This window comes from Anabrus simplex, chromosome X, assembly GCF_040414725.1.
Source record: "Anabrus simplex isolate iqAnaSimp1 chromosome X, ASM4041472v1, whole genome shotgun sequence".
NCBI lineage: Eukaryota > Metazoa > Arthropoda > Insecta > Orthoptera > Tettigoniidae > Anabrus > Anabrus simplex.
In genome coordinates, this window is record NC_090279.1 from 174,292,821 (window position 1) to 174,311,490 (window position 18,670).

The 18,670-nt window shown below is 38.2% G+C and overlaps 1 long non-coding RNA gene across 1 annotated transcript in view; it reads left to right on the top strand.

Moving 5' to 3' along the window:
• Positions 1-18,670, top strand: part of LOC136886029 (uncharacterized) — a 71,480-nt gene that overhangs the window by 24,060 nt on the left and 28,750 nt on the right. Inside the window, exon 3 of the long non-coding RNA XR_011019017.1 lies at positions 14,421-14,447. This is a non-coding gene — a long non-coding RNA (uncharacterized lncRNA). The remainder of the gene's footprint in view (positions 1-14,420; positions 14,448-18,670) is intronic.

Here is an 18,670-nt window from a genome sequence, read left to right on the forward strand (position 1 = left end):
ACATAGCATCTGACGAGTTATGACGTGTCCCCAACCTGAGGCATCTGCCACACAGTAGATTCCTCCTTTACGGGAAGCTAATACGAACCAATTCTATACGTGGACGGGGCTCTAAATCCGGGTCTATGTCCTCAGTATTCCAGCTGCCAAGGTGGATAAACTTCCGCACTAGTTCTACTTGTTCCCCATAAATATTCATAAGATTGTGCATGATACCAGTTCTGGAAATTGCCATCACCATGGTCTTGTCGCTGTTAATTCTGAGTCCAAGTTGACCCCCTTCTGCTAGGATTCTGTCTACCAGACTTTGACGACCTTCGATAACAGTGTCATCTACATACCGAAGATTGTTGATCAGCCCACAGTTACCTCTTTTCCATCTTACGCCACTTGAAGAGCAGCTCGGAAGTTCTGCTCAGAGTACAGATTAAACAGCAGGAGAAATAATACACATCCTCGCCGTACTCCCTGTTTGATACTAATAGCGCCTGGCTCGCAGTTTCCGATTCTTACGGAGGCTGTTTAATGTTCATGCAGCTTCGCAGACTTCGTAGTTTTTCGGTATGTTTGACAAAATCGAATGCTCGGACATAGTCAATGAAGCAGATATATACATCTTTACACTGGGCTCTACAACTTTGTAATAGTGTCAGTGAAGATGAAAAAAGCCTCACATGTTCCAAAGCTCTTACGAAAACCAAACTGTGCGTCACCTTTGCCCAGTTCATATGTTTTATGAATTGTGAAATGTATTATATTTAGAAAGGATTTTAGAACTTGACTCACGAGGATAATTAGTTGGTATTGGCTATATCAACTTCCACCAGATAGTTTTTTAAGTGCTTTATAAAAGTTCCCATGAAAACTGACTGTCCATTTTCCTCGATTAATTTATCTGTTGGTGACCAGAATTGATGAGCTCGAGAAACATTTTTGTAGCTGTGAAAAGTAATGTATGTTTCTTTTTTGTATCTTCTTTATGTGACGCCTATTCATACAATTCACACTGCGACGTAGACATTGGACTGGATAGGAAATGATTGCTATGATAATGGGAAAACAGAGAGAATCACCTATAGGTCTGCCTATTATGGAACATCTGCCGAATACAAGCTAACTGTTTCAAAGCTCGATCCACGTAGCCAACACGCTCGGTAATGGGACGTTTATCCTCATTCTTCTGTGTTTCAGTATCAGACTACCGCAATTTTGGTAGCCAGTGAACTGATATTTCTAAAGAATCTTGTCTAAATATTCTTAGTTAAATTTCGCACACAATACATCAATACATATTCTTGGCAAAAGTTCTGAAATTTCTACCGTTGAGTTTGAGTTTACCATAGAAACTGTATTTGTGAATTTATTCGAAACTAATTCCGTCATTATAATTTCACCTCATTTCATTCAAAAATGTGTGCTAATGTTTCTTATTACTTTTTCACTTAATTTCCTGTTTAATTAGGGGGATAATTTTTTCATTTCAAAAAATTATTAACATGGTCTCGGATGTCTCGAAAATCTTACCCCGTCATGTATCTGTAAATTTTGTTTCTATGTAATGGCTGATCACAGGAACTACTGCATCGATTCTAAAAATTATTTCACTAATAGAAAGATACATTATCCTTGAGTGCTACAGACTGGATTTTATTTTAAAAACTATTCGATGGAGGAGGGGGGTGGCGACGTGGTGAGATATGAAAATACTACGCAAATCTAGGCGGAATATCGGATATGTCCTACAAGGACGAGAAAAGACATTCATTTCAAGCCGTTTGACGCAGGAACAAAACTCGGTAAGCCCTAGGGTCCCGGAAACCATTTTTAAAGGCCCTAAAGCCAACCGTTATTGAGATATTGGCACCAAACTACCCCCTGCTCTAGGAATCGGTTAAAGAAATGATCTGCCATAACTATGGCGACGTTAGCTCCAGTATTCTTACAGGAGCAATATTTTCTACAATATATCACAAAAACGTAACATGTTACAGACATGAAAACTGGTATTTGTAATCTCCTTTAAAAATAAAAGAACACAATATTTTTTGTTTTCAGAAAATTCAGTTAAGGGGTGAAGGGGGGAAGAGTGAAAAGAAGTGAGGACGAAGTTGAATTCTTTATATGAGGATACATTCTCAGTAATTGAATATATTACAGAAAACTGGTATTTGGAATCTCTTTTAAGAATAAATGAACCCAATTTCTTTGGGAAAATCCACTTAAGGGGGTGAGATAATAAAAATAGCAGGTGAATTTTTTAAATGAGTACCTTCTTCTTCTACCACTTTCCCCACACCTGTGGGGTCGCGGGGGTGAACTGTGTCGCACATGTGGATTTAACCCTGTTTTACGGCTGGATAATCTTCTTGACGCCAACCGCGTGTGTAGAGAGGTAATTAATATTCCATGTTTCTGTTATGGTTGGTAATGTGGAGTGTTGAGTGAATATGAAGAGGAGAGTGTTGGGACAAACACAAACAATCTGAATTAATCACACGCGATTAAAATACCCGACCCAGCCCGGAATCGAACCAGGAACCCTGTGAACCGAAGGCCTCAACGCAGACCACTCAGCCAAGGAGTGGGGCAGTTTTTTAAATGAGTATATCTACAGTATATCTCATAAACTTAATATGTTACAGACGTGAAAATTGGTACCTGTAATCACCTTTAAAAATAAAGAGACAGGAAGATCAACTTAAGCTGGGGATCGAAAATATGTTAAGGAGTTGAATTATCTTTATGAGGACACTTATATCTCAAAGACTAAGATGCTACATACGTGAAAATCAGTATTTGGAATCTCGTTTAGAAATAAAGAAAACCCCTGTTTTTTACTTGAAAGAGGACTGTTTCTCACATTAGAGTTCCATGTCGCATGTTCCAGATTTAGCTCTGCCAGTAGCCTGGACATCTTAGCCCCTAAAGGTAATGCCACAATCGTGGTTTACAAAGAGCTTCTTGGGTGAATGAAATGCAATTTTTCGGTGAGTTTTTATACTTTAGGGATTATTTAGTGCAGAACCGAGGAACAATTAATTTTATCAACTTTCCACATCCTCGCGAGCGAAGCGGTGTGTGACAGCTAGTCTTGAATAAAATATAACTCAATGTCAGTTGAATTACTGAATGATTGAGATTATATGTTACATAGTTTTGTTTTTCTGGAGTTTTAGGATTCGTGAGTGTTCGAATCCATTTAGGACATACTCTTGAATTAGCTGCGTGTACTATGTCAGCAGCAAACAGCCTCCGATAGTGACACAACTTCATAGTATTTCGCTCAATAATAAACTGTATAAACCGTCTCACATTCACTTGATTTCAAAGCATATAATCATAGGTTCGATGTAATTATTTTAACAGAAAGTTGGACAATGAGTAATGTAAATATAAGTAACCATGCCATGTACAATTTTAATACAATGGGGGAGGGGGGCGGTAGATAATGTGATCGTGTTGTATTATTAGTTTTAAATGGTTTGGACCGCGAAATGGTAATTGTTAACTATGATGACTTTAAATTTATCACAGTAGTAATTAACTATGACAGCAAAAAAGTAGCTATTACAGGAAAAATGAAATGGCGTATGGCTTTTAGTGCCGGGAGTGTCCGAGGACAAGTTTGGCTCGCCAGATGCAGGTCTTTTGATTTGACTCCCGTAGGCGACCTGCGCGTCGTGATGAGGAAGAAATGATGATGAAGACGACACATACAGCCAGTCCCCGTGCCAGCGAAGTTAACGAATTATGGTTAAATTTCCCGACCCTGCCGGAATCGAACCCCTCTGACCAAAGGCCAGCATGCTAACCATTTAGCCGTGGAGCCGGACGCTATTACAGGAGTATATGTGTCGCAAGTAAATCACAAACAGCGGTTTCTCAGTGAGTTACATTATTATATTCTTGCCAGATACCATGTTGAAACCGAACTGATAGTAGGGGACACAAATATAGACCTCTAAAATTCATACGACTATGAAGAAAATCTCTTAATTTGGCAAGTAAACAATTATCAGTCTTAAATATACCACCCCATCACAGTAACTGGTACAAGTAGATCGAACTAGAACAACAAACATGTAGGGAAGCATAAGTGAATATTCTTAATTATACCAGCAGATATGCCTTTACTTATCATCTAGTAAAAAGATGACTCGCTCAAGCTCCTGGTCACCGGTTTGTATGGGATGATCATGTGTCTTACTGGTTGCAAATGTGGATTCATCATCAGAACGTCAGCTTTTCAGGGAATGGTATAGAGTCTCATCAGCGAGAGAGAGATAAATAACTTCACAGTTGTACTACTACCTTTGACGAACGAAGGTAGGTGAGTTATTTTCATTAGACTGCACCTTCCCCAGAAGAGAATGTAAACCTAGCTACAAATAACCCAGTAAACAGTAAGTGTTAGATCCTTAAGCTGGATTCTCAGGCGCCAGGCTTCCTATCTGGGTGAGTTGAGTAGAACAAACCCTATTCCTGTCTGTTTTCACGTCTTTCCTGAAACATACTTTTTACACTGTTCTAGGAAGAAAATAAAACCATTACATTATTCACATGATACAGGTTTTTTGGGCTTATGCTGTGTCAACAAAAATAAGGTGAAATTCTTTACGTTTCGCAGAGAGCTTTGCTCCATGTATTCACAAAAAACTCTCGGCTGTAAACGTGGAAGACTTCCCCAATAATGAATGTTTTAATTCAGCCGTTAGTAATAGGAAGTGGTACGTTCATTCGTCACCAGATGGCTCGCCGTACCATGGCACTGCGCTAGCAATTGAAGTGGTAGTTCACGGTACCATCAGATTTGGTCTTGGAGGGGGGCATATAAGGTGTACATACGTATGAAAGTATGACACTTCCACAAACCTGGAATAGAACATCTGGTGATGAAGAACGTACGAATTTGAAAAACACCGAAACGAAATAACAATAGTGAAAGGACAGGGAAGGGAACTACCTACGTAAATCCTTAATGGTTGGCAACCAAGCATGACTTAGTTGATAGCCAGTGACGCTGTTGAAATTGTTAGGCTTTCTGTGAATTTCCACTGCTTCCCGTATAATTCTAGGCCTGTATTGTTTAGTGTGGATAAGAGCTCGAACATCTTGGAACACGGCAACATGAGCCGACGATAGGGCGTGCTCAGCTACTGCTGATTTGTCTGGCTGGTAGAGACGAATATTACGTTCATATTCCTTGATACGGTACCAATGGACCGGCATTCTTGGCCAATATGTACCTTGCCGAAAATACAACGAATTTTATACACCCCAGGGTGTAATAGTGGGGACAATTTGTCCTCGATTTTACCTAAACTGTGGGCAGTTTAAATGACGGCGCCAAACACGACTTTTATATTGACCTTGCGGAGGACCTTGGACATTCGATATGTGGTATTGTGAATGTAAGGCAGGTGGCACTTCCCTTCACTTCTTCATGTCTACAATTCCGGGTCGTGAAAGCATCAAAGGTAAATTTAAATTTACTGCGCTACACGGAATAGTACAGTATCATGGATATATTTTTGGGATTAGAATAAGATAGAGCGAGCATCCACGTTTGTATGTTCGAAGTTAAGAAAACAGGAGATTTGCTTACGAAGGTCAATCGAATATAAACGGGATTTTTGATCCTGAACAACAACAGTTGGTAGGACTGGCCCACTGGTTCTGCTATGCTTAGGCGGGACCGTTAGGAGTGGGGAGAGCATGATGTTAGATATTACCCGCGTCTTTGTCAGTAACTCTCACGATGTTGGAGCAACAAGTGCACCCCTCCACTGCGCAACCCATAATTATAAAATTTCTTGCTCATGAACCATTGATGAACCATTGTCAAGGACACATGTGTTTACCTGGCATAAAAAGCTTAAGGAAGGACGAGAACGTGTGGAAAATCAGCAGCACGATCGCCGTCCTTGGACCAGCATTACGGACGAAAACATTCGTTCGGTTGGAGACATTATTGACGCACAATCATTGTTGCTTACTGTTGCGAGCTCTTGAACAAGGCGAGGGTTGCAAATCGCCGCAAAAGCGAAACCAACCGATTCGAAAGGTCAACATCCTCCACGACAATGCGCGGTCCCATACTGCAGTTCTGTTGTCTTCATCATAATTTTATCCTCATCACGACGCGCAGGTCGCCTGCGGGTGTCAAATAGAAAGATCTGCACCTGGCTAGCCGAACCCGTCCTGGGATATCCCGGCACTAAAAGCCATACGTCATTTCATTTCATGGACTTAGCAACGAAAATTGAATTTTATGAACATCTCTGTTATCATAGACAAAACCTTAAAACTGTATAAGACATAAGTGGTCGAAGGTTTTATTTTTTATTTATTTACTTATTTATTTATTTATTTATTTATTTATTTATTTATTTATTTATTTATTTATTTATTTATTTATTTATTTATTTATTTATTTATTTATTTATTTTTCATAAGTCTGTACAGAGATTCTCCTCCATATTCAACAGACACTATGCGTATGGCTACATAATGCATGAATGAGTTAATTAATGAATGATTCCATGACTGAATTGTCATGCATGAATGAATGAATGAACACTTCAGAAATCAGTACTGATCTGCATTTAGGGCAGTCGCCCAGGTGGCAGATTCCCTATTTGTTGTTTTCCTAGCCTTTTCCTAAATGATTTCAAAGAAATTGGGAATTTATTGAACATCCCTCTTGGTAAGTTATTCCAATCCCTAACTCCCCTTCCTATAAATGAAGTACTTCTCGCAGGCACGGATAACCACCAACTGAGGAGAGAGCTTTCGAATCGATGAGTAAATGCATGGGTGGATTTATGACTAAATGCATGAATAACTCTAAAATCTACCTTAGTATGTGACTCCTCATACGGGCGGAAAACCATTCCACATGGAAGGGTCACACCTATAACTACAAGATCTTACCATTTTATGGCTTCATGAATTAATGACGAAAGTTTAATTCTATATAATTAATGTAGTATTTTTCGATAGGATCATTAATAATATAGATATTTGGGAATTACATTTTAGGCCTTTCTCTCAAAGATCACTTCACTCAGCCTGAATAAAATTATTTATGGACTAGATTGTAGAGCCTAATTTCCCGATTATACATAACGATTTTCTTCAAATTATCTTGAGCCATTTTCTCACGATGCGCGTACATATATCCGTACAGACAGACAGCCAGCCAGACAGACAGACAGACAGACATGAAGGAAAATTAAAAAGTGCATTTCCTTGTTACTGTGGACACGACCGATACAGAAATAATAACATTCTTTATAAATTCTGAGCAATGTACAAACAAAATGTTATTATACATAATTATAAAGATTCATGAGCTCTACCAGTAGAAATGCTGACGAGTCGATAATTTTCCTTCTTATATGAATTCCTCTAGCGGCTAGTTAATGAGTACTGTCTCACTGCAGTGCGATTTTGAGTGTTCAAGCACTGAAGAGCCTGTCAATACTTAGAAAACGATTTAACTCCTAAAATCGTGTGTTTTAGTTATATTCTAAATATGGCTATGACAGTATGAAAGTTTTCAGGTAGGGGTGGTCTTGAGCAGAACTACGCATTAGTGCTGCAATAGCACTTCTGATCAAGTGAGGAAGCAAAGGGAAACTCTCCTATACCTCATCTTGCCTAGAATACCTCATAGCATAGCCTTAAGAGGTGCTACTTGAGGATCCCCCAGCTACCAGGCTAATAACCTGACAGACACAAAGCTATCAGCAGCTAGTTTAATTTAATACATTACTTAAAGGGAAGGCATCGAATCTAACGCAGCCGAATCTTGAAGCAAATTGCGTTTTGTTATCCCCAAAGAGCCAGGGAAAATGGAGAGAGAGCATCCTCCCCACTTATAACCAAAAACGATGCAGTTAGAAATATATCATATTGAAAAAACCAAATACCGCCTAACACACCCAATAGTAATGATAGCGGGTGAGTTGGCCGGGCGGTTAGGGCTTCGCGGCTGTGAGCTTGCATCCGGGAAGTAGTGGAATCGAACCCCACTGTCGACAACCCTGAAGATGTTTGTCCGCGTTTTCCTATTTTCACACAAGGCAAATGCTGGCGTTATACATTAATTAAGGCCAAGGCCGCTTCCTTCCCGTTCCGATGCTTTTCCTATCCCATCGTCGCCATAAGACTTATCTGTGTCCGTGCGACATAAATAAATTTCAATAATAATAATAATAATAATAATAATAATAATAATAATAATAATAATAATAATAATAATAATAATAATAATAATAATAATAATAATACCGTTACTCCAAACGATGTTGTTGGCTATGTTTCTTGAAGCAGAAGCCCGTTGCGTAGACACAGTCTCGGTCACAAGCAAAATGTGACCGAGAAGGGTCGCAGCTAGTTCTCTGGAAAAGAATAAAGACACACACTCCACTGACTTCTACGTCTGAATGTGCTATTGGTAACATACCGATGCCTGATGAGGAACGAGAAAGGTGTTTCACTTCATTCATTAGAAGAAAGACTTTGCTGAGAAAAGCAATGACAACTGAGAAGTAAGAACGCGCTGTCTGTGACAGAGAGGCAAGTCCACTCAAAATTCAAAAGAGATATCAAAGGTAACTCTGTTTCGCGTTAATCAAACGTCGCGCTGCACGAACAAGTCAAGCTAGGTGCTAAATAATGCTGGCGTAACTTTAAAGCATCTCAGTCTTTCGAAAATAATTATATAACACTAAAACATACCCGCAAGAAATACACACTATTAAAACAAAAATGACATGTTTCGTCCTAGAACAGCATCCTCAAAATATATCAGATCATATGTATGTATATACACTATTGTATACGTTGGGCGTCTCTACCTCTCAGTTGTTATTACAGCTTCCTCTGTGGATCAGCGGTAGAGTGTCGGCCTCCGGATCCCAAGATGGCGGGTTCAAACCCGACAGAGGTAGTCGGATTTTTGAAGGGCGGAAAAAAAGTCCATTCAGCACTTCATGTTGTACGATGTCGGCATGTAAAAGATCTCTGGTGACACATTTGGTGTTTACCCGACAAAATTCATTAAATCTCAGCCACAGACGCCCAGGAGAGTTTCGGTTTACTCTGTTATCTAGTGGACCTAGAGTAAAACGGAACGTCAAATTGACGAGCAGAGAGCCAGATGGCGTCAAATTGAAATGTCTGCACACGGTAGCTGAGGCCATATTATATTTCTCAGAAATGTCTTCGTTCTATTTACTGATGAGAAACACCTTTCTCGTTCCTCAGTAGCACGTTGCGTATATTTGGTGAAATTTTGAGCAAGTAACTACAACTGTAGAACGGACGCAGTTGCTGAAGGTGACGGACGATTGATCGGCAGCTTGGACAAGAATAGAAGCTTTTCTGTATAAAATACGGTGACAATCTTCTTTTATTACTTATTCATAATATCTTCAACTCTCAATCATTAACAATTTTACGGAACGTACACACACACACATATATATACATGCTAGATTTAAAATGATTTAAACGCTCTAGTGGATGAGACATGCCATTCTTTTAGACATGATACTGTATAGGCGTTTGGGCTTATGCCGTGTCCAAAAAAAAAGGTGAAATTCTTTACGTTTCGCAGAGAACTGTGCTCTGCGTCATCAGAAGAAAATCTCGACTGTCCACGAGAAAGGCTTCTTAAACGTAGTTCTCTGCGAAACGAAAAGAATTTCACCTTATTTTCTTGACAGCCATAAGCCCAAACGCCTATACAGTATCATGTCTATAAGTACGGGCCGTGAAAGCTACAATGGCAACATGCCATTCTTAGTTTATTAGTGTGTATTTTTACAAGTTTATTATAGTGTTGTATGTGTTACAATGTATTTATTTTTTGTCACAGACTGAAAACATGTAAAATAACCCTTACAAAGTCGAACAGGAAAATATAGCTTCCTTCTTAACAAAATAATGCTCGAATAATTCAAATGTTCCAAAGGAATTATCGTATCAAAATGTATCGAATTGCAAACACAAAATTGCTAGTGATTCCCATGTCACAGCGGACATTCTTCAAATAAAATACTTACAGCACGTATATATACATAGAGAGTAAGTTAGGAGAAGGAAAGCGGCAATGGTACTGTCGTTCATATTTCGAAATCTTTCTACCTCTTTTGCTGCCGGTCACTTCAGTTCCAGTTTGCCGGTTTGAACAGATTCTGTCTTAATCGTCTGTTCTTCCAGTCAAGTCCTCTCTTTATTTCTTGGTTTGAAAGATTATTTGTAGTATCTTGTCACTGCAAAATTATTACAAATATCTCTTTGTTTTGATGTTTCAGGCAGTTGCCACGCAGCAGAGTTATGCAAAGCCGGTAAGTACAGTTCCTCAATTATGACAGAAATCGACACAGTTCTCAAACGTTAGTCTATGACACACAATGAACGGAGATCAGATGTGAAGCAGAATGTTACCAATGCATGAGGTCAGCTTATACATACAAACTGAAACGCATATACAATGTGAATCTACCTCTGTCAGGACTTATAGCGGCGTTCAGTAGATATTTTATTAAATATGAACTACGTCCAGAAACGAACTGATCCCATTTCAAGGAAAAAACCACTATGTGTTTAAATATATCCCGTCTGCACCATCCAAGAGCAGTCCTTCTGCGTCCAGTTACAAGAACATTTCTGCATGGAGACCACCAACGGTACCTGCTTGTAGTACCTCGGCACACTCACTGAGAAACACCTGTTACTCCAACATCCGCCGCTTCCACAACCCACACAGTTCGTGTAATACTCCGGCACACACATTGAGAAACACCTGTTACTCCAATACCTGACGCTGCCACAACCCACACAGTTCGTGTAATACTCCGGCACACTCACTGAGAAACACCTGTTAGTCCAATATCCACCGGTGCCACAACCGACACAGGGCATGAAATACTACGGCACACTCACTGAGAAACACCTGTTACTCCCACATCCGCCGCTGCCACAACCCACACAGCAACACACTCTCTGAGAAACACCTGTTACTCCAACATCCGCCAGTGCCACAACTCACACAGGCCGTGTAATAATCCGGCACACTCACTGAGAAACACTTGTTACTCCAACATTTGCCGCTGTCACAACCCACACAGGGGGAACTTCCTCTCCCTCCAGGACGGGAAGTAGACACATGACGTCAGAAGTTGTCTGCTCTACTCACTAAGGCAGAAGACGGGGGATTTAGAGACGTGTGGGGCTGATTCTTTGGTAGCGGCGGTGTGGTACGTTTCAAGGTAAGTGCTCGTAGTCAATAAAGTATCTACTCTGTCTTCCGATAAAACTTTAAATTTTGTAGTAGGAATTTTAGGGCGTACCTCATATAATTTTAATGAATGCCACTAAGGATATTCCTGAAAGACATAGAGATTATTTATTTGTAGCAGCGATAACAAATGTCTCTTTTACTGAAAATAAGAACATTGGTCCTCAGAGCCGTTCCCTTAAAGCAATAATCAACTTTATTCACCTATTTCTTGGAAGAATGGGTGTTACTTTTGATCTGGATCCAAATTGCTTCGTTATTCTTCTGTAAATCATTATATCTAATGCTTCCAGTTGCTGTCTTCCATGTTTCTCCGGCGTGCAGCTTTAATATCCATATGGAAGAACGCCCCAAATACTGTATCTACTGTACTTGTTTTAATCTTTAGGTATTTGCCGCCTTGTACATGTTCCCTTGGTTATGGAGGCTTTCTTTCTGCTGTCAATGGTCAAGGCACTTCCGAGATAATTAAGTTCGTTATCCTGTTCATTTCTCTCATTGCCGTTATTTACTTGAGTTATATATAACATTGCTTTAGTGTTTACTTTGAGGTTAGATTTAGGGAGTATTTCACCCATTACTCTCTTCATTGCCTTTGCATTGTCAGCAACTGTTACAATTTAATTTGCTTATCGTAGGCAATCCTCACGTTTCCCATTCATTTTGTAACAAATTGTATTTTCCTCTTCTTGGTTTAGTCCCTCCTGATGTTATAGGACCCTCGCATTTTTATTATTAAATTATCATCAAAATATAATTCACCTCCCATGTGGATACCAGCCCAGTGGATACGCACAACAAACTTTATATTTACAGGTTCACTTGTTCTTGATACAACTTATACTACAACGTGCGCTAATTAACTTACTGAGCAACTGTACGCTACAATTACTAGCTGCAAAACAATCATATAGAATTTGCAATATTATTTAAATCCCCAGCTACTTTCCACCAATATTCAGGCATGTTATTTTACTCGACCCACAGCAGCAATCCCATCTATCGGAGATGAGTGGCAACAGAAGAGATAAATCGCATCACCACAATGGTCAATGTAATATTACTGTTGATCTGTTTTATGCGCTCTCGTTATTGTACCCTTTAACATTTCGTTTTCTTTCGACTCTATTGCCCTAATGGGCATCTAATGTAAAGGCTGTCCTTCCTTCTTTGACGACTCTCTCTTGTATTATTATTCAAGCGATCGTTCCGTTACTATTTTTCTCATTTTAATAATCATTTTCACATTTTCCCTTTTGTACACTATACGGACCGATGACCATGCGGTTTTACGCCTTAAGATAATCACGACAAAGATCATCGCCAATTATCATGACTGAACAATATTTCCATGTTAGCAATGCTCGGAGCTGATACGGACTAACCAACAAACGTCTAAATTCATTGTATTATCATAGTTGGTATGTTAAAACTGTACGAGATATAAATGATCGGAACATAATATATTCTCTAGAACTTTTGTTACGGTAGTAATCCCTTTCAATAGGACCAATAGCATACGTTTTAAAAATTAAATTTTAGGCACCTTCCCCTAAATTACTTTTTCACCCGGCGTAAATAAAATTATTTATAGCCTAAACTCTAGTACCTTATTTCCAGGCTTTACATCCCAAATTTCATTAAATTCTATTCTCCATTTATTTTCTCGTGGTTCGTCTTTGATATGGACTTAGAAACAAAAAATAAATTCATTAATATCTCTGTTATCATAGCCGGTATGTATAAGACATAAATGATCAGAAATGTAATTATAGGCAACCGTAGTAAATTAATATTTACTGATAGGCCCACTAATAACATAATTATTTGAGAATTACATTTTAGGCATTCACCTAAATTACCATTTCATTCAGCATGAATAACATTACTTTTATCGTATATTGCAGTGCATAATTTCCCGACTTTAGATACCGACTTTCATTACAATTCCCTTCACCCATTTTCGCATGATATCCGAACATACATACATACGTACAGACAGACATATGACGGAAAATTAAAAAGTGCATTTCCTTGTTAATGCGTACACGGTCGATACAGCAATTCTGATTAATGTACAGAAACAGCTTTTATTTTATATTTATAAGGAATTAAGGTGACAGCCTTCCGGAGTATCCTTGTTTTGGTACGTTCTTTGCATAAGATATTTTTAGTTTCAGTTTTCTGTTGTTTGCACGCATTCAGTACAAATCATCTGTCCTTCAAGCCCGAAGCTATCATTTTGATGTTTTGAAAAAAATCTTACAACCTGTGACAATAAAATTCGGTGAAGGGGAAGTCAGAACGGTCGATTCGGCAACACTGGCGACAAACAACGCTGCACCTGCGTAGCAGCAAGTTTTGATCACCTGCTCACAACGTTGTTCATTTGAGCCTCATGTGTGCCGTGTATGACCTGTTTGACACAATGTGTGTTTAGTGCGTTGGTTCTGAACTGCGAACAGGAACATGAACGACCAAAAGATCAATGTACAGTATAGTTTTAAGTTTGGCAAGGCACCGAAAGAAACGCATGCGATGCTGGTACGTGTTTATGAAGATAAACACTGTACATGAAGTGTGGGTACAAATGGTTCGCCCGTTTACGAGGAGGCCGGGAAAGTGTTTCTGACAACCCCCGTAGCGGAAGACCGCCGTCAGTGACGAAAACATTGAGAAGGTGAGGATATTAATCACGAAGATCGGCGATTAACTATGCTGTCGTCTTGTACCACATCACTTGACTGACGATTAGAAGCAGGCACGTTTAGAGGCTTCACAGGCTATCTTCCTATTCCCACGACTCAAACTCGCTTTGAAAATAAACAGATTTGACGATATTCCTGACATCCGACAAAATATGACGAGGCTTTTGAACACCATCCCGAAGGGAGCCTTCTTGCAACGTTTCCAGGACATGTACCGCCGATCTCAGCAGTGCATACTTATGGGAGGGGACTATTTCGAAGGACAGTAAGGTCACTGTCGTGCATTGTTCATCTATGTTGATAGTACAGGACTATTCACCGAACTTTATTGTCACAGGTCGTACAACCCAACGTCAGTATGAAATTTAGAAATAAAATGTTTGTTTGTTTTAATGTTTCAGGAAAAGTCTGCGAATTCTGATGGCAACGTAAGTACAGTGCAACAATTACAATATAAATCGTACTGTATACTAAACAGAGCGCTATTCCCATAAGTTAAGGTTTGACACCCAAAAAACTAGCTTCAGAACTGAACCACAATATTGCCAATACATTATAGGGCATTTATTAGAGTCATAAATTTTTGGCACTAGACGTGTATAAGGATAGGCACGTGGCAAATGCCACACATGAATCCACACAAAATTTACATTTATTAAATAACAAAGCAATACCATTAATGGCTGTTAATTAACTTTTTGTCTTTGAAATCACACGTGTACAAATTTTTCATTTATGTTGTCGACGATTTATTTCCCCTGAAGTTCCATGCGAGAGATTTACGAACTGGAATTCAAAATAAAATGACATTTACTGGATAATAACACAAATAACAGATTAAATTTCCTTAAGATTCTAAATGCTCCTGATTTTATCAAAATTCGTTATCATTCTCAGAAATAATGTTTCAATTCCTTACAGCATAATGCCTGACTGTATCAGAACTAATAAACTAATTAGATGAATACGTTTGAGTGGTGTCTTTAAAAGTAGGAATATGTGGAATTTCTCAAATTCGCATGTTCTGACAATGTGCAAGATTTCAGATCATGTTGAAGATAGGAATTTTTGGCAGAGGAAAGAATTTATTGCATTCCAATGATGAACAATGCATTGCTACACTGATGGAGAGTTTAGAGATGTAAGGTTTAGATCAATCATTTGAATACCATGTTACACTGTAGTGAAAACAAAGGTGAAGGCAATGAAAAATGAGAAAAATTCAAACTTCTGTGATCGCAAAGGAAAATTTAAATTAATAACCACGTGTTATTTAAACCAGGACATCGGTATTAAGCAATGATAATTTGAGACGATATTCCTATGAGAATAAAATGAAGTGAAGGTAATGAGAAGCCTGTATTAAATTTTGGTGGCGATGATTTTTAACATACATTTTTATTCATCGAAATAAGTTTAATAATCAAGCCAAGAATATTAGAGAGATTAATAATCAATTAAGATAAATTAGGCTGATACAATTTGTTGAACTAATAATTCTTAACTGTTTATTGTGATAATAAACACCCATAATTAACTATTGACGAAAATATAATAAATATTAGACTGTTTAATTGATAATCATATAATATAAAACTAATAAGAAATTGGCATTGGTAATTAATTAATTAATTAAAAATGAATTTACAGACTATATTAAAAATCCGTGAATGTTCTAAAAATGAGTGATGATGTTAATCGTTAACGACGATTTATTAAATGAGCAATTTTGAAAATATGTGAACTTATACCATTAATAATATGTATGCATGTTTAGTCCGTCAGCGCTAACGCTGGTTGGATCCTCAACAGCTACGCCATCAGCAGTCATAGATGGCCTAGGCATCACTTAAGAGGCATAATAGGGAAAGGAGGAGTGAGGTAGTTTCCCGTTGCTTTCCTCACCGAGCCAGAGTTGCTATTACATATCAGTCTGCAGAGCCCACTGAAATATATACACCAACCGACCTTATGAGCAACATTCTCACACCATACATAGCCAAAGTTTACAACATTTTTGTAACGCTGCTCTTTTGTCGGAAATCACCCAGAACAAATCGAACTGCTTTTCTTTGCATTTTTTCCAGTTCTGGAATCAAGTAACCCCGGCGAGGATCCCATACACTGGAACCGTACTCTAGTTGGGGTCTTACCAGAGACTTATATGCCCTCTCCTTTACATCCTTACAACAACTCCTAAATACCCTCATAACCCAGTGCAGAGATCTGTAACCTTTATTAACAATCGTATTTATGTGATCACACCAATGGAGATCTTTCCTTATGCTAAAACCTATGTACTTCCAATGATTCCCAAAGGGAACTTCCACCCCATCAATGTGGTAATTACAATTGAAAAACTCACAAATTGACTTTTAATCCCGTTTATCATCATACCATTGCCCACTGTCCTTCCCACAACATAATCGACGTCATTTTGCAGTTGCTCACAATCTTGTAACTTATTTATTAATCTGTACAGAATAAGATGAATCTGCAAAAAGCCTTATCTCTGATTCCACTTCTTTACACATACCATTGATTTATATATATAAGATAACATGAAGGTCCAAGAAATAGCCTAGAAGAACACCCATCTTAATTATTACAGGTTCAAATAAAGCTTCGCCTACTCTAAATCTCTGAGATCTATTTACTAGAAATAGCCACCCATTCAGTCACTTTTTATCAAGTCCAATTACATTCAGTTTTGCCAGTAGTCTCCCATGATATACCCTATCATATGCCTTAGATATGTCAATCGCGATACAGTCCATTTGACCTCCTGAATCCAGAATATCTGCTATACCTTACTGGAATCCTGCAAGTTGAGCTTCAGTGGAATAACCTTTCCTAAACCCAGACTGTCTTCTATCAAACCAGTTATTAATTTCGCAAACATGCTTTCCCAAAGCTACGTGCAATGCATGTCAAACTGACTGGCCTGTAATTTTCAGCTTTATGTCTTTCAACCTTTCCTTTATACACAGGGGCTACCATGGCAACTCTCCATTCATTTGGTATAGTTCCTTCATGCAAACAATAACCAAATAAGTACTTATATATGGTATATATCCCAACCCATTGTCTGCAGTATATCTCCCGAAAACTTATCAATTCCAGCTGCTTTTCTAGTTTTCAACTTTTGTAGCTTACTGTAAATGACATACTTTTAATGTGATAATTTGTATCGACCTAAAATAATTTCTTTGTCCAACTTATGTCCAAAATATTTGCTTCTACTTTACTGCGGTCTTCACAGCCATGTGTCCTTAATATGTATTCAGAATTATATTTAAGTATCATCAAAATCTAATTTACCTCTCATTCAGATACAAACAACAAACAAACACTTGTTCCTTATACAACGTATACAACAAAATGCCCTCATTAACGTATTGTGCGATTATATACTATATATACGTATATATTGAAAAGATAAGGTGAGAGATTGCTGGCCTGTCCTTATTTTGTTTCTATAGCTACTAGTCATTTGGCATTCCATGCATGTGCTACATTGTTTTGGTTTAAAAGGGTATTTTGATGCCCGCCGTCAGAACAAAAATGTATAAATAAAACACTTCTCTCTTTCTTGTTTCAGATACCACAGGGTCTTTTCTATGCACCGGTAAGTACAATACGCCAATATCATATCATAAAATGCATAGAGTGACTTTCGTGTAAGTTATGACACCACACCCAAGAAACAAGACTCAGAATCTAAATAGAATATTACCAGTACTCTGTTCCTTTTAAAATAAAGCTAATTTTTTCTTGCTAAGCAACGTTATCATATTCGTCCATGTCGCTTTATGTTATTAATCATATGCTGTATACAAACACCTTTAAACACAGATATGCATCTCGTGAGCACAGAGTATTTGGAGACTCAAAGTAAATCTTTACACTTTATAAATACTTCAGAAAGTATATTCATAGAATTTAACACACACACTGAAACAGACTTCAATGGTACAGCGAAAAGATTTTTTCACTGGAATCAATATATTTTTCAATAAAGTCTCCTCCTTCAGCGGTCACCTCACACCGCGGTCAGTGGGCAGAGACATTTCGCAAAATGAGCTGAATTAAGCCGCAGTTCATGACCGCCCCGAACACATTGTTCAGTCCTGAGACAGACTATTACAGTCAACTGTTTTCACATCTACCCATCAAATCAGTATGCAGTTCTCTTTTCTGGTCCATTATAAATACTTTTCTCGGATTTATCGAACGTTCTTCATAGCTCAGCAATAAACAATCCTGTAAATTGAGCGGGACCGAGTAGGTGCCGTTCTTGAAAAAAGTCCTCAAAAGCGAACAAATTTAAATATAATTTTGGTTGGAATAATATTTAAAAAAAATAAGGCCTCTACCTTTTATCGCTAGTACGAAGAGAATACGACCTCACATCTGAATAAACGTTTGTCATTGTCTGAAACTTGTGCCACTAAAAAGAAACTAGAAAATACTGCAATAGAAACCACACTAAATATTGTCCAGTATAGCTCTAATATACCTAGTAGAGTACTGTACTCTCCTTGTTCAGTATCGGCACACACCGGGGTTTTACTGTAATTTATATCTATTAAACATAATGCTAGTTTTATTGTACGGTAGGCCCTACAATTTATGTATTCAGTTATTTCAT